Source organism: Colobus angolensis, unplaced genomic scaffold, assembly GCF_000951035.1.
Source record: "Colobus angolensis palliatus isolate OR3802 unplaced genomic scaffold, Cang.pa_1.0 Scaffold49, whole genome shotgun sequence".
In the NCBI taxonomy this organism is placed as follows: domain Eukaryota; kingdom Metazoa; phylum Chordata; class Mammalia; order Primates; family Cercopithecidae; genus Colobus; species Colobus angolensis.
The window spans coordinates 2,577,897-2,598,784 of record NW_012118376.1 but is presented as its reverse complement, the minus strand read 5'-3'; the positions used below and the strand labels follow the sequence as shown (position 1 = coordinate 2,598,784).

The 20,888-nt window shown below is 39.3% G+C and overlaps 1 protein-coding gene across 1 annotated transcript in view; it reads left to right on the top strand.

The window, feature by feature from the left end:
• PDE8B (phosphodiesterase 8B) overlaps positions 1-20,888 on the top strand; it is a 223,740-nt gene that overhangs the window by 12,577 nt on the left and 190,275 nt on the right. The window lies entirely within an intron of this gene.

Below are 20,888 nucleotides of genomic sequence, written 5' to 3'. Positions count from 1 at the left end.
ACCCCCCCGCTGATCGGCATGAGTGTGGGCTGGCGGGTGTCAGCCCAGGGTGTTAACAGTTTATTGTCTCTGGATGTTACTGCTTTATCTTTTTAGTTCCTCGAGCTCTACCTCCATCTTTCCCTTGTTCATCCGTACCTTCTAACACCTTTGTAAACAGTTCTCTACAGCGGTATCTCATCTTAGTGTATATAAAATGGTTCTTGCTTTTCTCATTGGACACTTGGGATCTGATGTCAGAGAACTATGCTGTAGTCTTATACGTACCATCTACTTGGTTCTATGACTTAACTTCTTTAATTTTCAATTTCTTTTGTCTAAGGATAGAAAAATAAGGATAGTGAAAGTTCTGACCTCATAGAGTTGCTGTGAGGGTGATATAATCAATATATGTACCATTGCTAGCTTTGAATGTAACATCCAGTAAGTATTGCTTATTATTGATAATAATATACAAGCCAATTTTGAAGGCTCATAATTGAACATTTTTTGTTATGGTAAAGTTCAAATGCATACAAAGGTAGAGAGAATAGGATAGTGAAACCTCATGAGTACATCCGCCAGTTTCAACAGTAACAAATTAAGACTATTATTTTATTTATACCTCCTACTTTTCCCCATATTTTGGGACTCTTTTAAAGCAAATCCAAAACATTCTCTTACTTCAACTGTAACTATTTCAGCATGTAACTCTGAAAGATAAGGACTGTTTAGAAAACACAACTACAATACTATTAGCAAATCTCTAAATTAAAATAATTTCTTAATATTAAGTACCAAGACAGTGTTCAAGTTCCCCTATCTCATAAACATTTTCATTTAAAGATTTTTTTTTTGAATCATCTTTCAAATAAGATCCACCTATTGCAGTCAATTGATACGTTTCTTAAGAATCTTTTGCTCTGTGGGTTCCCGTTCTTCTCTTTCTTTTTCTCTTGCAATTTGTTTGTTGAAGAAACTGAGTCATTTGTCCAGCAGAGTTTCCCACAGTCTGGACTTTGCTGATTACATTCCTGTGGTATCATTAACCACATTCTTCTGGCCTTGTATTCCCTGTATGTTGATAGTTAGATCTAGAGGCTTGATAGGATTCAGGTTTATTCACTTGTTTCTTTTTGGGAAGACTACTTTATAGGTAGTGTCATGGACCTCCATCAGGAGGCACACGGTGTCTGGTTGTGTCTCTTGGTGACGTTAGCAGCCGCTGATGATTGTTGCCTAGATCAATTAATTCCTTAGGGGTTGCAAAAGCCTACCATTCTTTCTACAATGCTTCTGGAATGCATCTATAAAGAGAAACTTCCCTGCATCAAATAGTTGGTCAGTTCATATGGGAAAGGCAGGGCACATGCTTGATTCTACTCTTCTATTTGCCAGTTTTCAAAATAATCAGTTGATTTCCTAGCATCCTCCAAAGGTAACCAGTGATGATTTCAGAATTCCTATAAAATTATCAGTTTATAAATATTAGATGTATCATAGTCCATTGCAGTTATTGTCCTTACTGACGCTCAATTGTCCTGACTTTGTCTACTGGGAGTAGCCACATTGGCTCCTGTGTCCTTTTCATAGTCTGCTAGTAATGTTTGACAGATTTCCTGCCTTTTGGACTGACAAGATGTTCTAGGTTTGTTGCGTCCATTCCCTGTCTCTGATCTAGAATTAGTCTTTTCTCCCAGGAACCTAATTATTTTTATTGAAAAATGGTATTTAGAGGTATGATCTGGGGAGTTCATTGCTAATGGACTGGTCATTGCTTCTGGGCTTTTTAAGTGGACACTGCCAGGAAATAGATACTTTTGAAAGATAAAAATGTACTGTGAGTGTATACTTATTCATCCAGTTTAAATTTAGGACTACAAGGCTTTTCTTCAACCTCATCAGTCTTACGTTTCTATTTCCTCTTTCCCATGACACAAATCCTGGTTCTTAACATCACCATGATAATTCCTCATTTATTACATGCCATATGCACGTGCACACACACACACACACACACACACACACACACACACACACACACACACACACCCCACACGTCTCAGAATACCAGTGATCAACACGACTTCATGATCAATATGAACACTGAAAACAGTTTAATTTTTTTCCAGTGATTTTTTGATATTAGGGTCTATCCCATTAGGGGTGAGCAGGCAAATTACTATGTTTATAATTTGTTTGAATCAGTTCCTTTTTATGTGACTGTTCTGCTAACAATGGACCAGTTAGTGATTAGCACAAGACAGTTAGGATTATTTATTTCATTTTACTTTTGATTTGGTCTTCTTTAGTGTTTAATTTAGTGTTATAGGAATGTAAATTATTTATATGCTTCAACATAAAATACGGTATATTCGGAGACATTTAGATTTTATCTCTGTCTCTTACATTCTATGCCCTCTGTCTTATTGGTAATTATGTTTTAAAATGTTATGCATTTCATACCATTGTTTAAAATACACATTAACATGTTCTGCAGAAGTCACTTTTCTGCATTTTCCTTTTTTCCCTTAGCAAATATCCTGGAGATCATTCCATCATAGTACATGAAGATATTCCTCCTTCCTACTCATAGCTGCGTAGTATAACATTACATGGCTCTACTTTGGTTTATTCAGCCAGTCCCCTATTGATGTTTTTTGGGGGGATTATTTCCACTGATTTTTGCTATTGTAATGGTGATACAGGGAATGGCCCTATGCCTATATATTTTCATATCATACAGTCTAATTTTTTAGTACAATAGTGACATAATGTTTTCCAGAAAGAATATATTTATCTATCCAGAGCATTAACTTCTGCCTACCATACAAAGACTTTCCTTGGACTCTTTAGTTGGCTAGTAACTGCAAAATAGTAATACAGTTTTAGCTCAAGCTTAAGCTTAAGATCTCTAGATCTTAATCTCAGAGAATTTTCTTTGAGTAAAATGTACTTTTTCTGCTTTTAACCCAGCTATAGTTACATTTTCATGGAGGTGTGAGATCTCTGAGACAAATTTTCTAGAGGAGGTTTGTCTTGCATCTGTTGGACTTGTAATTCTCCCCCCTTATTATGGCAGCAAAGTGATTTGAGAAGAATAGTGGCTGCATTTTCATCTTCACTTCTGCCTTTCCACTTACATTAAAGTTCTATGCGTTTACACTGGCATTAACCCAGTCAGCACCCACAGAATGCCACAGAAGGCTCTGTATCACTGATTGTTGTAAAGAACTTTCTTGAGTCTTCATGAGAGCTTAGAGCATAGTGGTACTTTATTTTGGTATTAATCACCAAGACCTAAAATCAAGTTTTTTTTTCCACTTTAGAAATGGAATGCATAGATGTATATTCTTTTATATGTTTCAGAAATTGGATTTTATCTTTGTGATAGAATTGCATATCTGATCCATAATGATACTTTTCCTGTAGTGCTTTCTTGTGTCCAATATAATTTTTAAACTGACCTTGTTCTTTTTCCTTATATAAATGTATCAACTTTATCAACTGTCAGTGCTCAAGGAGGTTTCTTGGCTCACAAGTTGTACATGAATGAGTGAGATAGTGTGATGAAGTTTGGGTGGGGCAGAAGAAGAAAGACTGGCGGAAGCGATGGCACCAGTGAGAGAGAGAGCAAATATGAATTAGATTCATAGCAAAATTTTGGAGGTATAGATGGGAACTGAAAGATGGAGAAAGTAATATAAAAAGTGGAGGTGTGCCTGTGCATGTCCATAAGAGATAATCTTGGAAGTGGAGTATCTTAACTATGCTATGAGTCACGCAGGATGGAAGACAGAGTTGGTTACCTGCCTCAGTTTAGGAGGGGGAAGCAAGATTGGGGTCAAATATGCAGAAACTTTGGGGCAGACTGGTTCAGTTCAACAAACATATATTGAGGGCCTAACTGGGCATCAAGCACGTGCATTAGACTTAGGAATACAAAGTTGAATAGGATGATTGCTTCCCTAGGTGAGTTTATACTTAGTTGGAGTAATTGAAGGGGATAACACAAAAGCAGATGTTTACTTCTGTATAACACATTACCACAGACTTAGGGGCTTAAGACACGCACATTTATTATTAGTTGCTCTGGGTCAGGAGTACAGGCACGGCTCATCTGGGTCGTGTACTTCAGGGTGTCTTACAAGGCTGCAATCAAGATGTTGGCTAGGGCAGGGTCTTATCTGAAGGCTTGACTGGAGAAAATCTTCTAAGCTTATCTACGTGATTGTTAGTAGGATTCACTTTTTAGATGGCTGTTAGGCTGAGAGCTTTAGCTTCTTCCTGGCTGTTGGCTGGAGACCACCAGCCAACAGCCACGCCATCCTGCCCAGTGTAGCAGCATATTTTATCAAAGCCAGCAAGAGAGACAGTCTCTTTTATCAGTAAGATGGTAGTCATATTATGGATGTGGAGGAGAGCATTACACAAGGGCATGAGTGCGAAGAGGTGGGAATTATTGGGGGCTGTGTTGGAACCTGCCTGCCCTACAAGTGTCTGCTACAGTTCTGTAATGCCTGAGAGAGGAAATGTTCCATGGAAGTATGAAGGAAGAGCATGGAACCCACCTGGCACGGACGTTGCTTCTTCAGTAACGCAGCGTCTGGATGTCTGAATGTAAACTTGAAAGAAAAATAGGGATTAACTTGATGTGTAGCTGGGAGAGGAGGGAGGGAGAGATTCCAAGCAGAGGGACCAACATGAGCAAACATTGAGGGGGTAGAATACCTGAGACCATCATCCAAGTAATTCTGTGTAAACCATGTGTGAAAGACATATAGAAGGTGGCAGAAATGGAGAAAATGAAAGATGAGGGTCAGATTTTGGAGTTCCTCATTTGTCAGGCTGAAGAACAAAGACTTTATCAAGGTGATCACAGGGAGGATTTTAAACAGGGGAATGACACAGTCAAGCTGTGGTTTCATTAGTGTGGGAGATCAATTTTAGCAGCACTTATAATGATTTGGGTGGTTGATGAAGAGGGTCTGGATTAAAGTAGTGCAATAGGAGGGCATACATTTTTATTTTACAATTAGGAAGTTATTTGATGTTTGGGCAAGGCAGATGTGTGAGATAGAACAGTCTGGAATGATGTCCAGGTTTTGGCAGAACATTCTTATTAGGAAGCAGGGTAAAGATAAGCTAACAGAGGGAAAGGAAAGGGTGGAAGGGAGAGGTCTGTAAGAGTTTATGTAAGTTTGTAAATTAAGAGGCTGACGATAGGAGAGCCCAACTCAAAATACTCTTTACAGAGCTTATGTTCTCAATTTAAGCAATGTAACTGTGTAAATTTTCTTTCTAGTTAAGCCATATGTTCCACTGGTAGGAGAGAGAATCAAATACGGAATTCATTTTTGTTGGAAACAGTTGGATAAAAGAAAAATTAGTGTCGGAATTTTAGTAAACCTAGACCAAAGGTGGGACATGCATCCACCAGTTATGTCTAGTGCTTGGAATATTGTACTCGGGCATGGAGATACTGCTATAGAATACCATTCACAAGCTATAAAGTGTCATGTAACTGACTTTTTCTTGAAAATTGAGATATAATTAGAAAAACATAAAATTAACCATTTTAAAGTGCACAGTTCTGTGCTTTCAGTATATTCACTATGTTGTAAAACCATTACTGTTAATTCTAAATAATTTCTAACACCCCCAAAAGAAACCCTGAATTTACTAGCAGTCAGTTCCAATCCCCACCCTCCTGCACTCCTGCCCCAGGAACCCCTGGCAACCATTAATGTGTTTTCAGGCACCATAGATTTGCCTATTATGGACATTTGCTATAGATGGACTCATACAATATGTAGTGTTTGTGTCCGGCTTCTTTCATTTAGTATGATGTTTCACAGTTCATTCTCGTTGAAGTATATATCAGTACTGTATTCCTCTTGACTGTCAAATAATATGTCATTGTATGGATATACTATATTTTGTTTATCCTTTCATCCATTGATGGACATTTGGGTTGTTTTGACATTTTGGCTCTTAGGAATAATGCTGCTATGAACGTTCTTGCACAGGTTTTGGTGTGGACATATGGTTTTATTTCTCTTGGGTATATATATATTAGGAATAGAACTGCTGCATTGTACGGTAACTATGTGTTTAACTGAGAAACCACTAAACTGTTCTCCAAAGTGGCTGCACCAGTTTCTCTTCCTGCCAGCATGTACAAGGGTCTCTATTTCTCCATGTTTTCACCAACACTTGTTATTGCCTGTCTTTTTTACTACAACCATTCTTGCATTCTTGTGGGTGTGAAGTGGTATCTCACGTGGTTTGATTTGCATTTCCCTGATGGCTCATTCAAGATTGTTTTTAAGAATTAAATAAGATACCATAGGTGAAATCTCAACATGAACTTGGGTTTCAGTTCTCTGCTAGATCCAGGGGCGTTCAGAAAAACTGTATCAGTGTTCCTTGTCAACTTAATTTACACTGCAACTTTTTAGCTCAGGAAGCCAGAGTACAGGCACCACTTCCCACACTGGCTTTACAGGGATGGATGCTAGAATCCCCTGTGGAGCCCTATCCCAGAGCTCTGGAATCACAATCTCATGGGGTCTGCCCAACCTGTGCGTTTTTAATTTATTCTATTTTATTTTAAGATGGAATCTCTCTCTCTCTTGCCTAGGCTAGAGTGCAGTGGCATGATTTTGGCTCACTGCAAACTCAGCCTCCAAGGTTCAAGCAATTCTCCTGCCTCAGCCTCCCGAGTAGTTAGGATTACAGGCGCCCACCACCACACCTCACTGATTTTTGTGTTTTTTATATGTTGGCCAGGCTGGTCTTGAACTTCTGACCTCAAGTGATTTGCCCACCTCGGCCTCCCAAAGTGCTGGGATTACAGGCGTGAGCCAACACACCCGGCCATTCTGTGCATTTCTAAAAAGCTGCACATTCAATGTCAATGCAAAGTCAAGAGTTGAGAATCACTACCTGACTGCAGTCTGGGAGAAGAAATTGATGGAACCTGGAGGAAAAGCAAGAGACTTAGTCTCAAGAATCTTCAGGCCCACCATTTTTTGCCACCACAGGAGGCGATAGTGAACACATGTTGTTCAGACCTCTTAATAAGACCTGAGAGAGTTGCTCACCATTTCTGTAAGTGCAGAAACTAAGGTTTACATTTGGTTCAGAAGTTTAGCATTAACCCCAAATCATTGGAAGCACTAGAATTAAATGTGGGCCAGGTTTCTGGTTTGGGTGCATGGAGTCACGCAGTGTGTTGGTAGTTGATATTTGTTTTGGTAATTTAGAAGAAATGGCGGTTAAAATAATTTCCAAATGGTGGCTGAAACAAAATTCACATGTAGTTGTTTTGGAATGCATTTTCTACCTGCTCATATGAAGGCGGATAGAGCGGAAAGTGTGGAAATTGGAAAGACACAAACAAAGACCCAGCTTAAAAGGAAGTAGGGGAAAGTCTGTGGGAACTTCCCCTTTCTACTTTTCAGTTCTTCTTGCTTTTTGCTTGGATTAAACAGTCTTGCTTCTTAGATTGACTTAAAGTTCTTAAGGAAAAATTCTGTTTCTCTTTAGGCTGTTTTACTCTGGTTACAGTGGAAGTAATTGGATTTAGGATTAAAGGGAGGGAATTCCAAATCACCTTCATTTCTATCTTCTTTTGTATGATAATCAGAGAAAGTAGGAATGATGATAATGGTAACAATGTCAAAAGGAAGCTGTGTGACAAAAGGTTTTGCCACATGTTAATTCAGAATTGATTGCAGTTGTCAAAGTTGCATCAGTCCCGGTCCCACGGGAAACAGCTCACCCCTGACGGTTCTGATGAAGAGACTTCAGTGTAGGTTCCACTTACAGAGGTGTGAGCAGAGATAAGGAAAGACAAGGGAAAATGAGATGCCCAGACTAGCAACTGTATTCAGCCCTTACTGGCCCTAGGACTGTAGGCTGGGGGGCCCCTGGCATAAGCGGTACTCATGAAGGCACATGCTATTGCCAGGACAGGGCACTGAAGCAGGGAAGGAGTGGGGAGGAAGTGACCTGACTTCTCTCTCCTCTCATCCTCCAGTGCCCTGCCAGTGCCTCCCACTGGCCACATACAACATGAAGCCAGCCACAAGGGAGGCTTGTGCAGGCTGCACAGATCAGCGTCCCAAGATGTAGGGCAGGGCAGATAGTGGATGTGGATGGGCATAGTGGTTTTTGCAATTGGAGACTAACTTGCACAGTAATCAGCTGTTTTACAGTGATCACACTGTATATTTTGTTAATTTTACAATGTGTTATTTTGGAGAACTTTGAGAAATTTTGCAAGCATAGAAAAACATCCATTTCTCATATTTAAAAAAATTCCTCAGTATTTCACATTTACTTATGCAGAAGCTTCTTGTCTTTTAGGTTGTAAACTTTGTTATGAAGTCACTTCACTTTATGTACACTTAAACTTTGTACATTCTTCTTATTTTCCCAATATATTGATGCATATCATTGTACTGTGATAAACCTGAAACAGAGAGGGCCACACTGTCTTTCAGATTGGCAGAGGATGCTTTAAAAATTTCTCTTTTCTAGATAGGTGCATAGATATTTGTGAATTATTCAAAGGTGATCACTTGCCTTTAAATCAAGTTAATCAAAGTGGAATTTAGTTTAATGTCTTTCATAGCTCATTGCTTAGGGGGAAGATGCCATGTGTTGGAGACATTCACGTAGCTGCATATATCATCTCCTTGCAGACATAGCTGGGAATTATTTTGCTGCACACATTAGTGAAATATACCAACTTGAAATGTTTGTGCTAACCGAGTGACCTGTTTTCTCTGTCATCATGTGTGTAATTCTCTTAGGAGTAAAAGGCTGAGATGAAGGTCTGTGTCTCTGGATACCCGTGGGGTTGCTAGGAAATGATTTTCAAAGTGCTCTGTGGTGATGCAGCAGGTTGAACTTTTTTTGTGAAGTGTTGTCATGGAAACCAAGTGCATCATTGCCTTGTCTGACTAATTTATCTTTTAATGATAAAAAATTGTAATCCAGGGTTAACAGATATAAATAATAAAACTGCAATAAAAAACCAATAACGTTAAAGGGAATACTGCTGTGAGTAGCAAATCCTTTGAATTGGAAGATTTCACAGGAGTATTGTGTGGTGATTCGTGTTGGTAAGGGCTTTGCTGTGTGGAGAGCTAATCAGTTTGTTTTCCTTCTTGTCATTGGAGTAGGGAAACCATGATTTCACCCCGTGGCTTAGTGCTGTGGGCTTTTGTTACTGACCTCGGCTCCTGAGCTTATAGGTAAAGTGGAAGGCAGCACACCCTGTGAGGCTCAGCAAGTTTGCCAGGGTTTTGTTTTTTGGGTGGTTGCTTAGTTGTACTTCTCCTTTATGCCCCCCCGCTCTGCTCTCTTCCCTAAGAGAAGGCTGGGTGACACAACGCAAGCCTTACCATTGATGAAGGCCAGTCATATGGAAATGGTGCCACAGGCTTGCTCTCTGGGCTAAGCAGTCCTACATCCCCCTTCCTCAGGAGCAGGCCCTGGAGCACAGAATCTGCCTTGATTTCCTTTTCGTGGTTAAAGGGCCCTCAAGGAGAGAAAACCTCCTCTTTTGTTTATTGAAGACAAAGTCTTATAGCATTGTAAGATATCAATGGATGCTGCTTATATCTTGATGAGTAGCTTACTAGGGTAAGCTTTCCAATGAAAGTACTTTGTCTGGATAGGAGGACTGATCTGAAAGAAGACTTGATATATATTTAGTAGTGTATCTGCCTCCATAAGGATTTAGTTACTGGCGTTTCAGTCTACCTGACAGCCCCCAACCCCCTGAGGCTGTGTGTGTGTGTCTGTGTGTGTGTGTGTGTGTAAGTATGTGCAGTAGACTTTTGTTGCATTAGATTAAATATGGTCTTCAGTTTTAGACCATTCCAAAATATTTTTTATTAATATTTCCACCTTTAGGATATGTTTGAGGTTTTTTGTTTTTTGTTTTTGTTTTTTTTTTAAAGTTTGACTCTAGACATGCGTCCTAAGATAAATAATGGAAGCAAGTCAATTTAAATCAGTATTTCGCTTACTGGCATTTACAGCCCAAATCTGTTTTCATACTTTCATTTAGCATATATTTCCTGAGCACCTCCTTTGTGCTGGGTACTTCTGATGCACCTATTATGGATAAAAGAAGGAGCCTAGAGGGCTCCTTTAAGGGGCTGAGAACAAAAGCCAGCCAGAGCTTGTGACCTGTCCAGAGCAGTTTCAGTCCAAGAGGATTCTGCCTGGCAGCCATATTGGAATCTCGTTGGTGATGTCCCTGCATTTCTGTGGCTTACGTCCTATGCCTTTGGTTGTTTTCCCAGTTCCAGAATCTTGACAACACCTCCTAATGACAATGTGGTACACATACCCAGCATTTTGTATGATTTTCTAGTATTGACCTTCTGTAAAGAATGTCACCTTTGTTGATAAAATGGCCCCCAGAACCTAGCCCTGGAAGGACTGGGCAGCTCTTGACTCCATCTACAGCATTTTATCTTCTGCTTTGATCTCCCTACTCACCCTCACCCAACCCCACATGGGCTTCAGAGTGAGAGAAGGGGCCCTTCTTCTCACATTAATATCCTGGACAACTCATACACATGAGGTTGTATTTGGTTCCAGAGCAGAGATGAGTCAAGACTGGCATGTTCAAGAGGACTTTGCTGAGCCTCAGAGATGACAGAATAGAACAGGCCGAGGGAGCACTCTGAAACTAGACTCTGTGGTTTGCCCTTGGGTGCTGGCAGTACTTGTCTAGTCTACCAGAGACTCCAGTCTGGCCTTCCCTACGTAGTACCTTTCCATAGAAGTTTGACCTTTATCTTCTCTTCTCCAGATTTTTTCCCAAGATTCCTAGACCAGACCAGGTGATTCTAAATCCCTCCCAGGGTAAATGTTATCTCTGGAAGTAAGTGGTTGAGAACTTTTGCTTAGAATTCCAGCTGCCACCACTCGCAAAATGAATATTATTTAGGCTGTTTTCTCATTCATTTAATGGGGTAAGAGTATTTCCTATTTCATCTAGGACCAGTGAGGATTAAGTGAGAGCATGCATGCAAAGTGCTCAATGTAATGCCTGACACTTCGTAAATGCATTGTCATCATCATATTATTGAAAAGACTACTCTTCCAGTGGTCTCTCACCCCCAACCCATTAGGGCTATTCTTAGCCCTCCTGGTCTAAGTACAGTTATCATGGCCATCATCCCACAGAGCAGCCCCACGGAGGCCTACAGTCTGTTTGTCCTTGTACCACAGCTGCCCTGGGCCCCTCTTATATCACAGAATAATCCCATAGCCCTACCCTACCTTCCTTCAAGTATTTACCTATTGGTTGTGATTTGTGTGTGTGTGCCCGTGCTTGAGGAAACCCCAAGTTGGGAAACATGAAAATGGGAGCACAGACTAAAAATTGACCATGTTTACTCACTTTTTAGTGTATTATTCAATTGTTGAAATATTCAGAATGGCCTTTGCTGTAAAAAGTCCAGCATTTTACCTCCATTTCTTGTGGGTATTTCAGCACTGGGCCTACCAGCATATGAACAGGATTCTCTGGGTGATGCTCATGTTTCTCCCTGTTAGAGTCTCATTCTTGCAGATCAAGGACCAGGAGACTAAACAGGGCATTCATTCATTCAGCTATACAACAAGTAAATGTTGAGTGCCTACTATGACCTTGAATCAGGGAATACTAACAAGGTCCTTACACTCATAGTGCTTACATTGTAACTGATTCACCATTTTCATTCATTCATTCATTCAATGCATCTTGAAATTCTGTGTTCATCTTTTGATCAATAAAGAATATTTTCTTCATATCCTTCTCTTTTTTTCACTTACACCTTCATTTGTCTATTTGGCAAATATTGATTGAAGTGGGAGCCTAATCTGTGTCAGTCAATGTTTGAGACACTGAGTTACAGCAGAAAAAAAAAAAAAAACCCACACTAAAAGTTCTTGTTTTCTTAGAACTTACATTTTAACTGGGGGAGATGACCAAGAAAAAAAATTTCACAACCTTATTTGTTTGGTACTATAATTATCCCCATTTAAAAGATGAGGAAACTGGAGCCTAGATAGATTAAATTTATTTAAGGTCACACCACCAGGAAATGGCAAAGTCAGGATTGAAACCTAGGCTGGCTGACTAGACTCTTAACTGCTGTGCTGTGCTGTGTTGCCAGAGAGGATATTCTGGAAAGGTAACTTTTGAGATAAGACTTGAAGGAAACAAGGGAGTGAGCCATGTGGCTATCTGGAGGAGGAATATCCCAGACAGTGGGAGGTCCCAAGTCAGGAGTATACTTGGCATTTTGAAAGAAGCACAAGCAGGCCAGTGTTTTTGGAATGGAATAAGTGAGAGGGAGGAGAGGTGAGAGGGCAAGGTTCCAGCTACCTGTAGATGCAAATGTGGGAGTCATCAGTGCATGGATGACACTTACAGCTGTGAACCTGGATGGGATCACCAAGGGAGTGAGTATGGATAGAAGAAGAGATCTGAGAACTAGATTAAGACCTGGGGCACCCAGAAGTCAGAGGCTGGGTTGATGAAGAGAAATCCAGTTTCTAAGAATGAGTAGCCACTGAATAGGAGGAAGAAGTGTAGTGACTTTCACTTGAAAGCCAAGTGGAAAAAGTGTGTTGAAGAGGAGGAAGTGATTAACTGTGTCACATGCCACTGAAAGTTCAAAAAAGACGAGGACCAATATTGGACCACTGGATTTAGCAACATGGAGGTCATCAGTGAACTTGACCAGGACAGTTTCAGTGCGGTGATGGAGGCAAAATCTTGCCTAGAATGATTCAAAGAGAGAATGGGGGAGAGTAAATTTAGATAACTATTTTGAGGAGTTTTTCCACAAGGGAAAGGAAAAAAATGAAATGATATCGGCGGGGAAAGTGTTCTATAATGTCAGTTTAGTTCAGTTGGATGATAGTATTGTTTGATTTTTCTATATTCATGCATATTTCTGTCTAATAGTTCTATTAATTACTGAAAGAGACTTCCAACTGTAATTGTAATGATGTAATATCTGTAACCTGGAGGCCTGAGAAACCTGGAAGTGCAGTTCTAGTTCAAATCTGAAGGTCTGAGAACCAGGAGAGTCAATGTGTAAATTCTAGTATGAGTCCAAAGGCCAGAGAACCAGGAGCACTGATGGCCAAGGGCAAGAGAGATGAATGTGCCAGCTCGAGAAGAGAGAATGAATTTGCCCTTCTTCTGCCCTTTTGTTCTTTTTAGGCCTTCAACAGATTGAATGATGTCCACCCACATTGGTGAAGGTGAATGTCTTTATTCAGTCTACTAATTTGAATGCTAATCTTTTCCAGAAACATCCTTACAGATACACCCAGATATGTTTTACACACTATCTAGGCATCCCTTAGCCCAGTAAAATTGACACATAAAATTAATCATCACAACATCTGCCGATTATCTTGTCCCATGCAAGGTGTAATTTTCCTGGTTCTTATGTCCAGGAATTTTAGATTGATTTTAAGACTTTGTATCTTGATTAAATCTTATGGTGAATCTTGATATTTCCATTTTAGTAGGGAATCAGCTCTGTTGGGTTCAGACCACAATTTCTAGTCAGCCTTCTTTTGTGGTTATATCAGTTACATTTTTAAAGCCTTTTCAATGTTCTTTGAATATGTCTCATGTATATGCCACCCAGTGGCCAGTCTGTGACCTGAAAAGTGATCTGTCTCATAATTTAGTTCTCTGTGATGTGCTTTTTAGTATGAGATCCATGCATATGCAGCTTGGAGGTGATTCTAAGAGTACATAAACAGCCTGTGACTTCGGTTTTCCAAGCTCTTCCTTCTTTGCAATCTCTTGGTATTTTCGGGTTCCCTGGGGCTACTGATATCTGGCCACCTTTCTTTTCTCTAATTCTTTATATAATAAACAATACCAATCTTTTCTCTCCTTTACTGGATAATTTTAGTGTGGAAAACAACATCTGACCTTTCTGAAATTGAAATCCACACTTTTGATGAACATGATTCAATCTCTTATCCCTATGTAACTTTAAAACTTTCCACACATCCTTCTAACAAACATGGGCTCCTCTAGCTTCAGCTGTGTTGTAAGATCTTAGATGAGGTTAAACTCGTTCCTATTCAGAGCTCTCATTCTTGTAATAACCCAGGCTTGTCTCTCCAGAATGCTCTTCTACTTGGGTGGCTTTTAAAGCATGTTTGTTTATAGCTGCTCCTGATCCATTATCCCCTGGGAACACAATGTTTTATAGGGGGTTCTTGAGCAGAGAAACACAGCAGCAACCCTAACCCTTCGACGTCAGTCTCTCCAAGTGCATCGAAGTGTAAGTGTTTTGCTTCCTTCATCAGTACTTTTTCTGTGATCCTACCTTTTCAACAAGCTCTCCAGTGACAGCACAAGACAAAAGTTAAAATGAAGCTATTTTTTTTTGTATTTTGTCTTAGTCATTCAATTGAGAGTTTTTTGAAAGGGCAATTTAAATTTTAATTAAAACTCTGAGGTCACAGGAGGTCTCATAGACAGGATTCTACTCATGTAGAAAGTATAAACCATAATATAACCTAGTGTACATCTGCCTTGTCACCAGTCAGATAATACTATGCCAGCATCTTCTCCATCCCTAGGGGCTAGCTATTAATATCTTTTCAGTAAAATATTCTATATAAAGTGTTATACCCACACAAATTATTCAAACACATTCAAATTATAATTAACTAAGCTGACAATTATTCAGTACCCCTTTTATGCAATAGGTGTTGTGAAAGGAAATAAAGAAAAATACATAACTCTTACCTCCAAGAAGCTTTCTGATTTGCATTTCCATAAAATAAAATTATTTTGTCTTTCAAATACAGGTTTCCAAATACAGAGGGATAAAATGTTGAATTAGCATTTTGAATAATATGTAGTTGCAACTAAGCAGCATTTTCCTAAATAAGCATGTTTACAAAACTTCCTAGGAAGTGACCAGATTGCTATTCATTTTAGTAACACATAGTAAATTTTTTTAGTGCAAAAATGAAGGATAAAGGAGAAAAAACGAGACAGTTGCAAACAGGATTTGCGATCAACAGGGGAGACAGCAGCCAAATGAAAAGAATTCTTTTTCTAGAGCACTCACTAGTATAGCATTTTTGGAAGAGTGGCTCTTGAATAAAACATCCAGAAAACTGGTTGATATACTTACCGTGAGTTCTGCACACACACATCATTGCTTTTCTTTGGCAAGTATTGGGAGTAACTCATCATTATAGTCAAATATGTATTCAAATGCTATGACTGCTGGAGATATCATAGTTCAAAGTGTATTGCTCTTGAGTCTGAAGAAAGAACCTTAATTGATGTTTAATGTGAAATCAAATATTGAGAGAAGAATGATTAGATGCCATATATTTCAACAGATTTAAAGTAATTTGAGGAGGTAAGTAGGCATAATCATTTTATTTACTGCACAAAAACAATCATAGTAAGAATAATCACTAATATTTATTAAGCACCACATGAAGAGCATGATGTGCATTACCTCACCAAATCATGCAGTAATCCTGTCCTATAAGCACTATGATCCTTATCTCCATTTTACCAACATGAAGGATTAGAGGTTAGAGAGGTTTGGTAGCTTAACCAAGGTCACACTGTTACTAAGTGACGAGGCCAAGTCTGAGTGCCAAGGCCAGTTCCCAGCCACCATTCCTGCCTCTCTCATGAGATCATGTGTTCTTCAAGCACAGTTCATGTTGGCCATTAGATTATTTCTCTGGGAAAATATTAAAGCTGCATTGATTTGCTAAAGAAACCACAAGTGTCTGGCTAACTTGCATTTGAAATTTTGCTTTAAAGTTTTAAAGTTATCATTTTAAGAACAGCTGCTATAGCTGCTATAATGCCTCTGGAAAAGATAGCAGCAAAAATCCACTGCCTTGCCCACCACCACTACAAACAACAAAACACTTTCTCATGGTGCAAATCCTTCCTTAACTCGTCCCAACACCAAATTCATGCAAGGTGTATACCAATAAGCCTCCTGTAAAATATCCAGAGCTTCTAATTTGGGGTAAGATTCTCTCTCCATTCGCTCTCTCCAACTTAATGCAATTATAAAACCTGGCAAGATTGCATGGAGCTATTATTTAAGAACCTGGAAAAGTGAATAGTAACAGGTAGATTGGGAGGGCAGCCAGAAATTGAAGAACTGCCAAACTGGTGGTGAGTTTACCACTTTCCCCTCACTGGTATCCCTCAGCCTGTATCCAGTGCTCTCCAAGAGACCTCCATGAGTCCTTAGTTTTGGCACATGGCTCAGGAAAAGGAAGGTGGCCAAATATCAGTAGCAAACATGCTTAAAGAGACGTTAACAGTTACTAGCTCAACATATTTCATCTACATCAGCATGTTTTAAAGTGTGTTTCAAAGGACGATAGTTGTGCAGGATGTTAGACTCAAATGAACAAAAAAGCAAAATAATGGAGATCCAGTGCTGTCTGGAATTAGGCTCTTTGTAAACCACTAAAAGAAGCTAGATATATTTTAATTTGGTAAAATAATAAGTATGATTTGGAGATCCAGTTTATTATGGTTAAAATTTATTAGTGAGACTTTAAGACATCAATTCCTTCTGTTAGAAGTTTTATATCAAAATATCAAATTTCTTTTTCTTATTAGATTTAACATTCTAAGAAATACCAAAGATAAAAATTGTAATACCAATCAATTATACTTTTTAATATCAACTATACAATGTTTATTCTTTTTTTAAAAAGTGGTCTCTTTTAATCAAGACTTTGCAATGATGTTGGTGGGAGAAGTTTATGGTGAATTTTATAAATATAATTTAGTAGCTTGAGCCTGACTTTTTTGGAGTACAAGGATAGTGTCTAAGAAGATGTCTTCTATGGCATGTCCATAGATTAAAATGTAATACCTTTAGACAGAGCCAACCATACTACCAGAAAACATAATCTATATTTTAAGTAAGCCATTTAGGAGTTAGCATTGCATTTTTTTGTTTTGAGAAAACACCCCAGCTTTATTGAAGTATGCTTTATATATCATAAACTTCATCCATTTAAAGTGTATAGTTTCATGAATTTTAATAAATGTATATAGTTATGGCAATATCACCACAATCTAGTTTTAGAACATTTTTATTACCCCTAAAAGATCCCTAGCACCTGTTTACAGTTGAGCCTGCTCCCACCCCCAGACCTAGACAACCACAGATCCTCTTTCTGTTGGTTTTAACTTTTCTGGAAATTTTATATAAATGGAATCATACAATATGTAGTCTTTTTTGTCTGAGTTCTTTCACTTAACATGCTTTCAAGGTTCATTTGTGTTGTGGCATGGGTGAGTAGTTGTGTGAGTAGTTGATTCCATTTTATTGCTGAGTGGTGTTGTACTATATGGATAGGACACATTTTGTTTGTTCATTCATCAGTTGATGGACATTTTGGTTATTTTTAAATTTTTGCTGTTATAAGTAATGCTGCTGTGAACATTTGCATACAAGTTTTTGTGTGGATGTGTGTTTTTGTTATTTCTCATGAGGAGCTCTATCATAGTGAAGTCAGGGTTGTATAGTGACTCCTTAAGTCATTGCCAAAATGTTTTCCAAAGTACTTGTAACATGCTGCATTTCCACCGCCACCATCATTTTCTGTTTGATTAAATGGTTAGTGTTTGGTCTGAACTTCAGAGCAGGAAGCAGGGTATGTGGGAGAATTGAAGAAGACACTCCACCACCACCACCACTGCAACAAGAAGGGCTCTGGGGAATCAGATTGGATGACACAAGCCAAGCGATGATAGGACTGAAGGAAACCCAGGCTTGGAGATCATAGCAGACCTACAAACTAATCAGATGGGTTTTAGAATGACTTCGCTTGGAATGGGGTAAACCGGTGGCAGTGTACATCTGAAATGGCACAGTAGTACTCCAGTTGTAGGCTCAGCTCCAGAGAGGAAGACTGAAAACAGAAAGAGCAACAGGGCCTTCAGCCACTTGCCTTGGGTTCATGGCAGGGCTGCAGCCTTGGGGTACTCCCAATGTAGCCAAAGTCACAGGGTCACGTATAGGGATGGGACCAGGTCAGGAAGGAAACAGAAATGATCTGGGTCTAGGAAACCATACAGGCTCCAGGGACAGCCTTAGGTCAACTTGCAGTGAAGATGCCATAGAGGCAAGCTTCTTACCAGAAATACATCTGTTGTGAGTGGCCCAGCAGGCCTTGGTATATTGTATAGAAAGCAAAGACTTTGATATAATAATAATAATAATAATAATAATAATAATAACCAACCTGTATGTAGTTCTCACTTTATACTAAGTACTTTTTTAAGTGCTTTATATATATATCTAAATTTATTTAATTCTCACTGCAACCCCACAGGATAGATACTGTTATCTCTTTTGATTAACCAAGACACTAAGCATCAAGAGATGGAGTGACCTGCCCAAGATCACACAGCTAGTAAGTGGGTAAACTAGGATTCCAACCAAGACTGGCTGGCTCCAGGGGCCATCCTCTTGATCACTAAGCTAGTCACCCCTCGATGTAATCCTTATCATGTCTGCCTGAATGGACTCAGAAACTTGTCATCCAGGGCAAGGGTGCTGAGAAGCTCAAGACAGGAGAGGCAAGACCCTAGTCAAAAGTTTAACACAAAAATATCACGTAGACATAGGCTACAGATTCCAATGAATGTGTAATTGTAGGCAAGGGGAAAATACTGTATCTTAAGGGAAACCGTAAGTGAAATATTCCTTACACTGTGTTTTTAAAAACAGCCAAAAATCTCCTCCTTCTAGCTCTGCAGTTAATATTTGAGCTATGCCTAAGGTCCAAAAGTAATGAACTAGAACATTATCATACAGGCTTTGCATGATTTTAGTTACTTTCCATTGGTTTGAATCAAATACTCTCCTACTCTCCAAATTAGCGAAATGTTATACAAGCTAACAATGGTTTAAAAAATGAAGAGTGTCTTGAGTAAAATAAAATAACTTTTTGTTTTTTAGGGGGAGCATTAAAATAAAAAGAATATATTGAAACCACATTGTCAATGCTTTGTAACTTTCCAGTGACTTTGTATGCAAGATAATTAGATTTTTTAAAAGAGACATATGGGTAATATCATTATCATTAGCAATGACTATTTTCTGCGCATTGACAGTCTCTCTGATCATACAGAAGACAAGGCCCAGACCTTGAGGAACTTACAGTTCAGAGAATGAAGTGAGATGATTTTTATTGGGCCTCCTCTGCCTGTCTCATTTCCTGTTTCTCTTTGGTCTTTATTTCATGGAGCAGCCTGTGTGTGTGTGCACATGTATGCATGTTCACTAAGGGCTATGCACTTATTTGATCTTCACAGCAGCCCTGTGAGATAGATATGTTATTATCCTCATTTTAAAGAAAAGGAAGCTGAGGTCTAGTATTTACATATGATAACTTATCTGAGATCATTCTGATCAAAATCTGTGTTCTTACTACTATGTATTTTGTACCCCTCCTCTCTCCTATAACCTCCTCCCCCTACCACCCCCCACACACTTTTTGAGATAGATTCTTCTTCTGTTGCCCAGGCTAGAGTAGAGTGCAGTAGCACAGTCACAGCTCACTGTAGCCTTACCTCCTGAGCTCAAGCAATCCTCTTGTCTCAGCCTTCCAAGTAGCTGGGACCACAGGTACGGTCTACCACGCCCAGCTAATTTTTTAAATTTTTTGTAGAGATGGGTTCCTATATGTTGCCCAGGGTGGTCTTGAATTCCTGGGCTCAAGCAGTCCTCCTGCCTCAGCCTCCAAAAGTGCTGGGATTACAGGCATGAGCCACCATGCCCTGCCGTATTGTCTTTTATCTTCCTCCTCTATTGGTTATAATATTAAAAAAAAAATGCATTTTAGGTCATTTGATGGATTTATTGCATTCATGCTGTGTTGACTCCATTGATCTACAAAAGACTGTGCTATCCTGGCTTGTGGGCATAGGGGGTTCCCTCAGAGGGGAGGTCCAGGACAGTTAGGTTGTTCGTGGGGACTCTGCCATCTGAGGTCAGGAAGAGAAAACAAGGGCAGAGCCTGACTTACGTACAGTTTATTGCAGGGTTCTGAAATTCCCACCTGAGGACCCGTCTGGCTCACTACCTATTTTTATATGGCTCATGACTTAAGAAACGGTTTTACATTTTTAAATGGCTGAAAGAAAGTTAGAAGAAAAAAAACGTTTTATGACAGGTGAAAATTATCTGAAATTCCAGTTTTGGTGAACATAAATAATGTTTTATTGAAGCATAGCTGTGCTCATTTATTTACTTATTGTCTACGATAGCTGTCACACTGACAGAGTCGAATAGTTGTGACAGAGATCAAATGGCCTGCAAACCCAAAAATATTTACTGTCTGGGGCCCTTTACAGAAAAACTTTGCCAATCCCTGGTCTATTGGTGCAGGTTGGAGAAGCTGTGAGCTCGTAGGAAAGTGATTAAGCTTTACAAAGGAAAAGAGCCAGCAGGCAACACGGCGTTCTTTTTTTGTTGGGTAAGAGTTCCTCAGACTCTGGCTTTGATCTTGACTGCACCTGTGTGACCTTCAGCAAGTTACTTTGCCTATCTGTGCTCGTATTTCATATTTATAAAGTGGTGATAATCATAGTTCCTCCTCATAGGTTGTTATAAGGATTATATTTATATGCTAATCATGTAAACAGTGCTTTAATATAAATGTGGCACACAAATAAGTTAATTAAGGTTCATTGTTGTGCTATGTGCATTTCCTCTCGGCTTCATACAACAGGGCCCTAGTAGCCCCCAAACCTCAGCCACTCTGGATGGCACCCCACGCTTAGAAATATGAGACCGTCTGGTTGGCCTCCTGAGACCCTTCTGTCCCCAGCACAG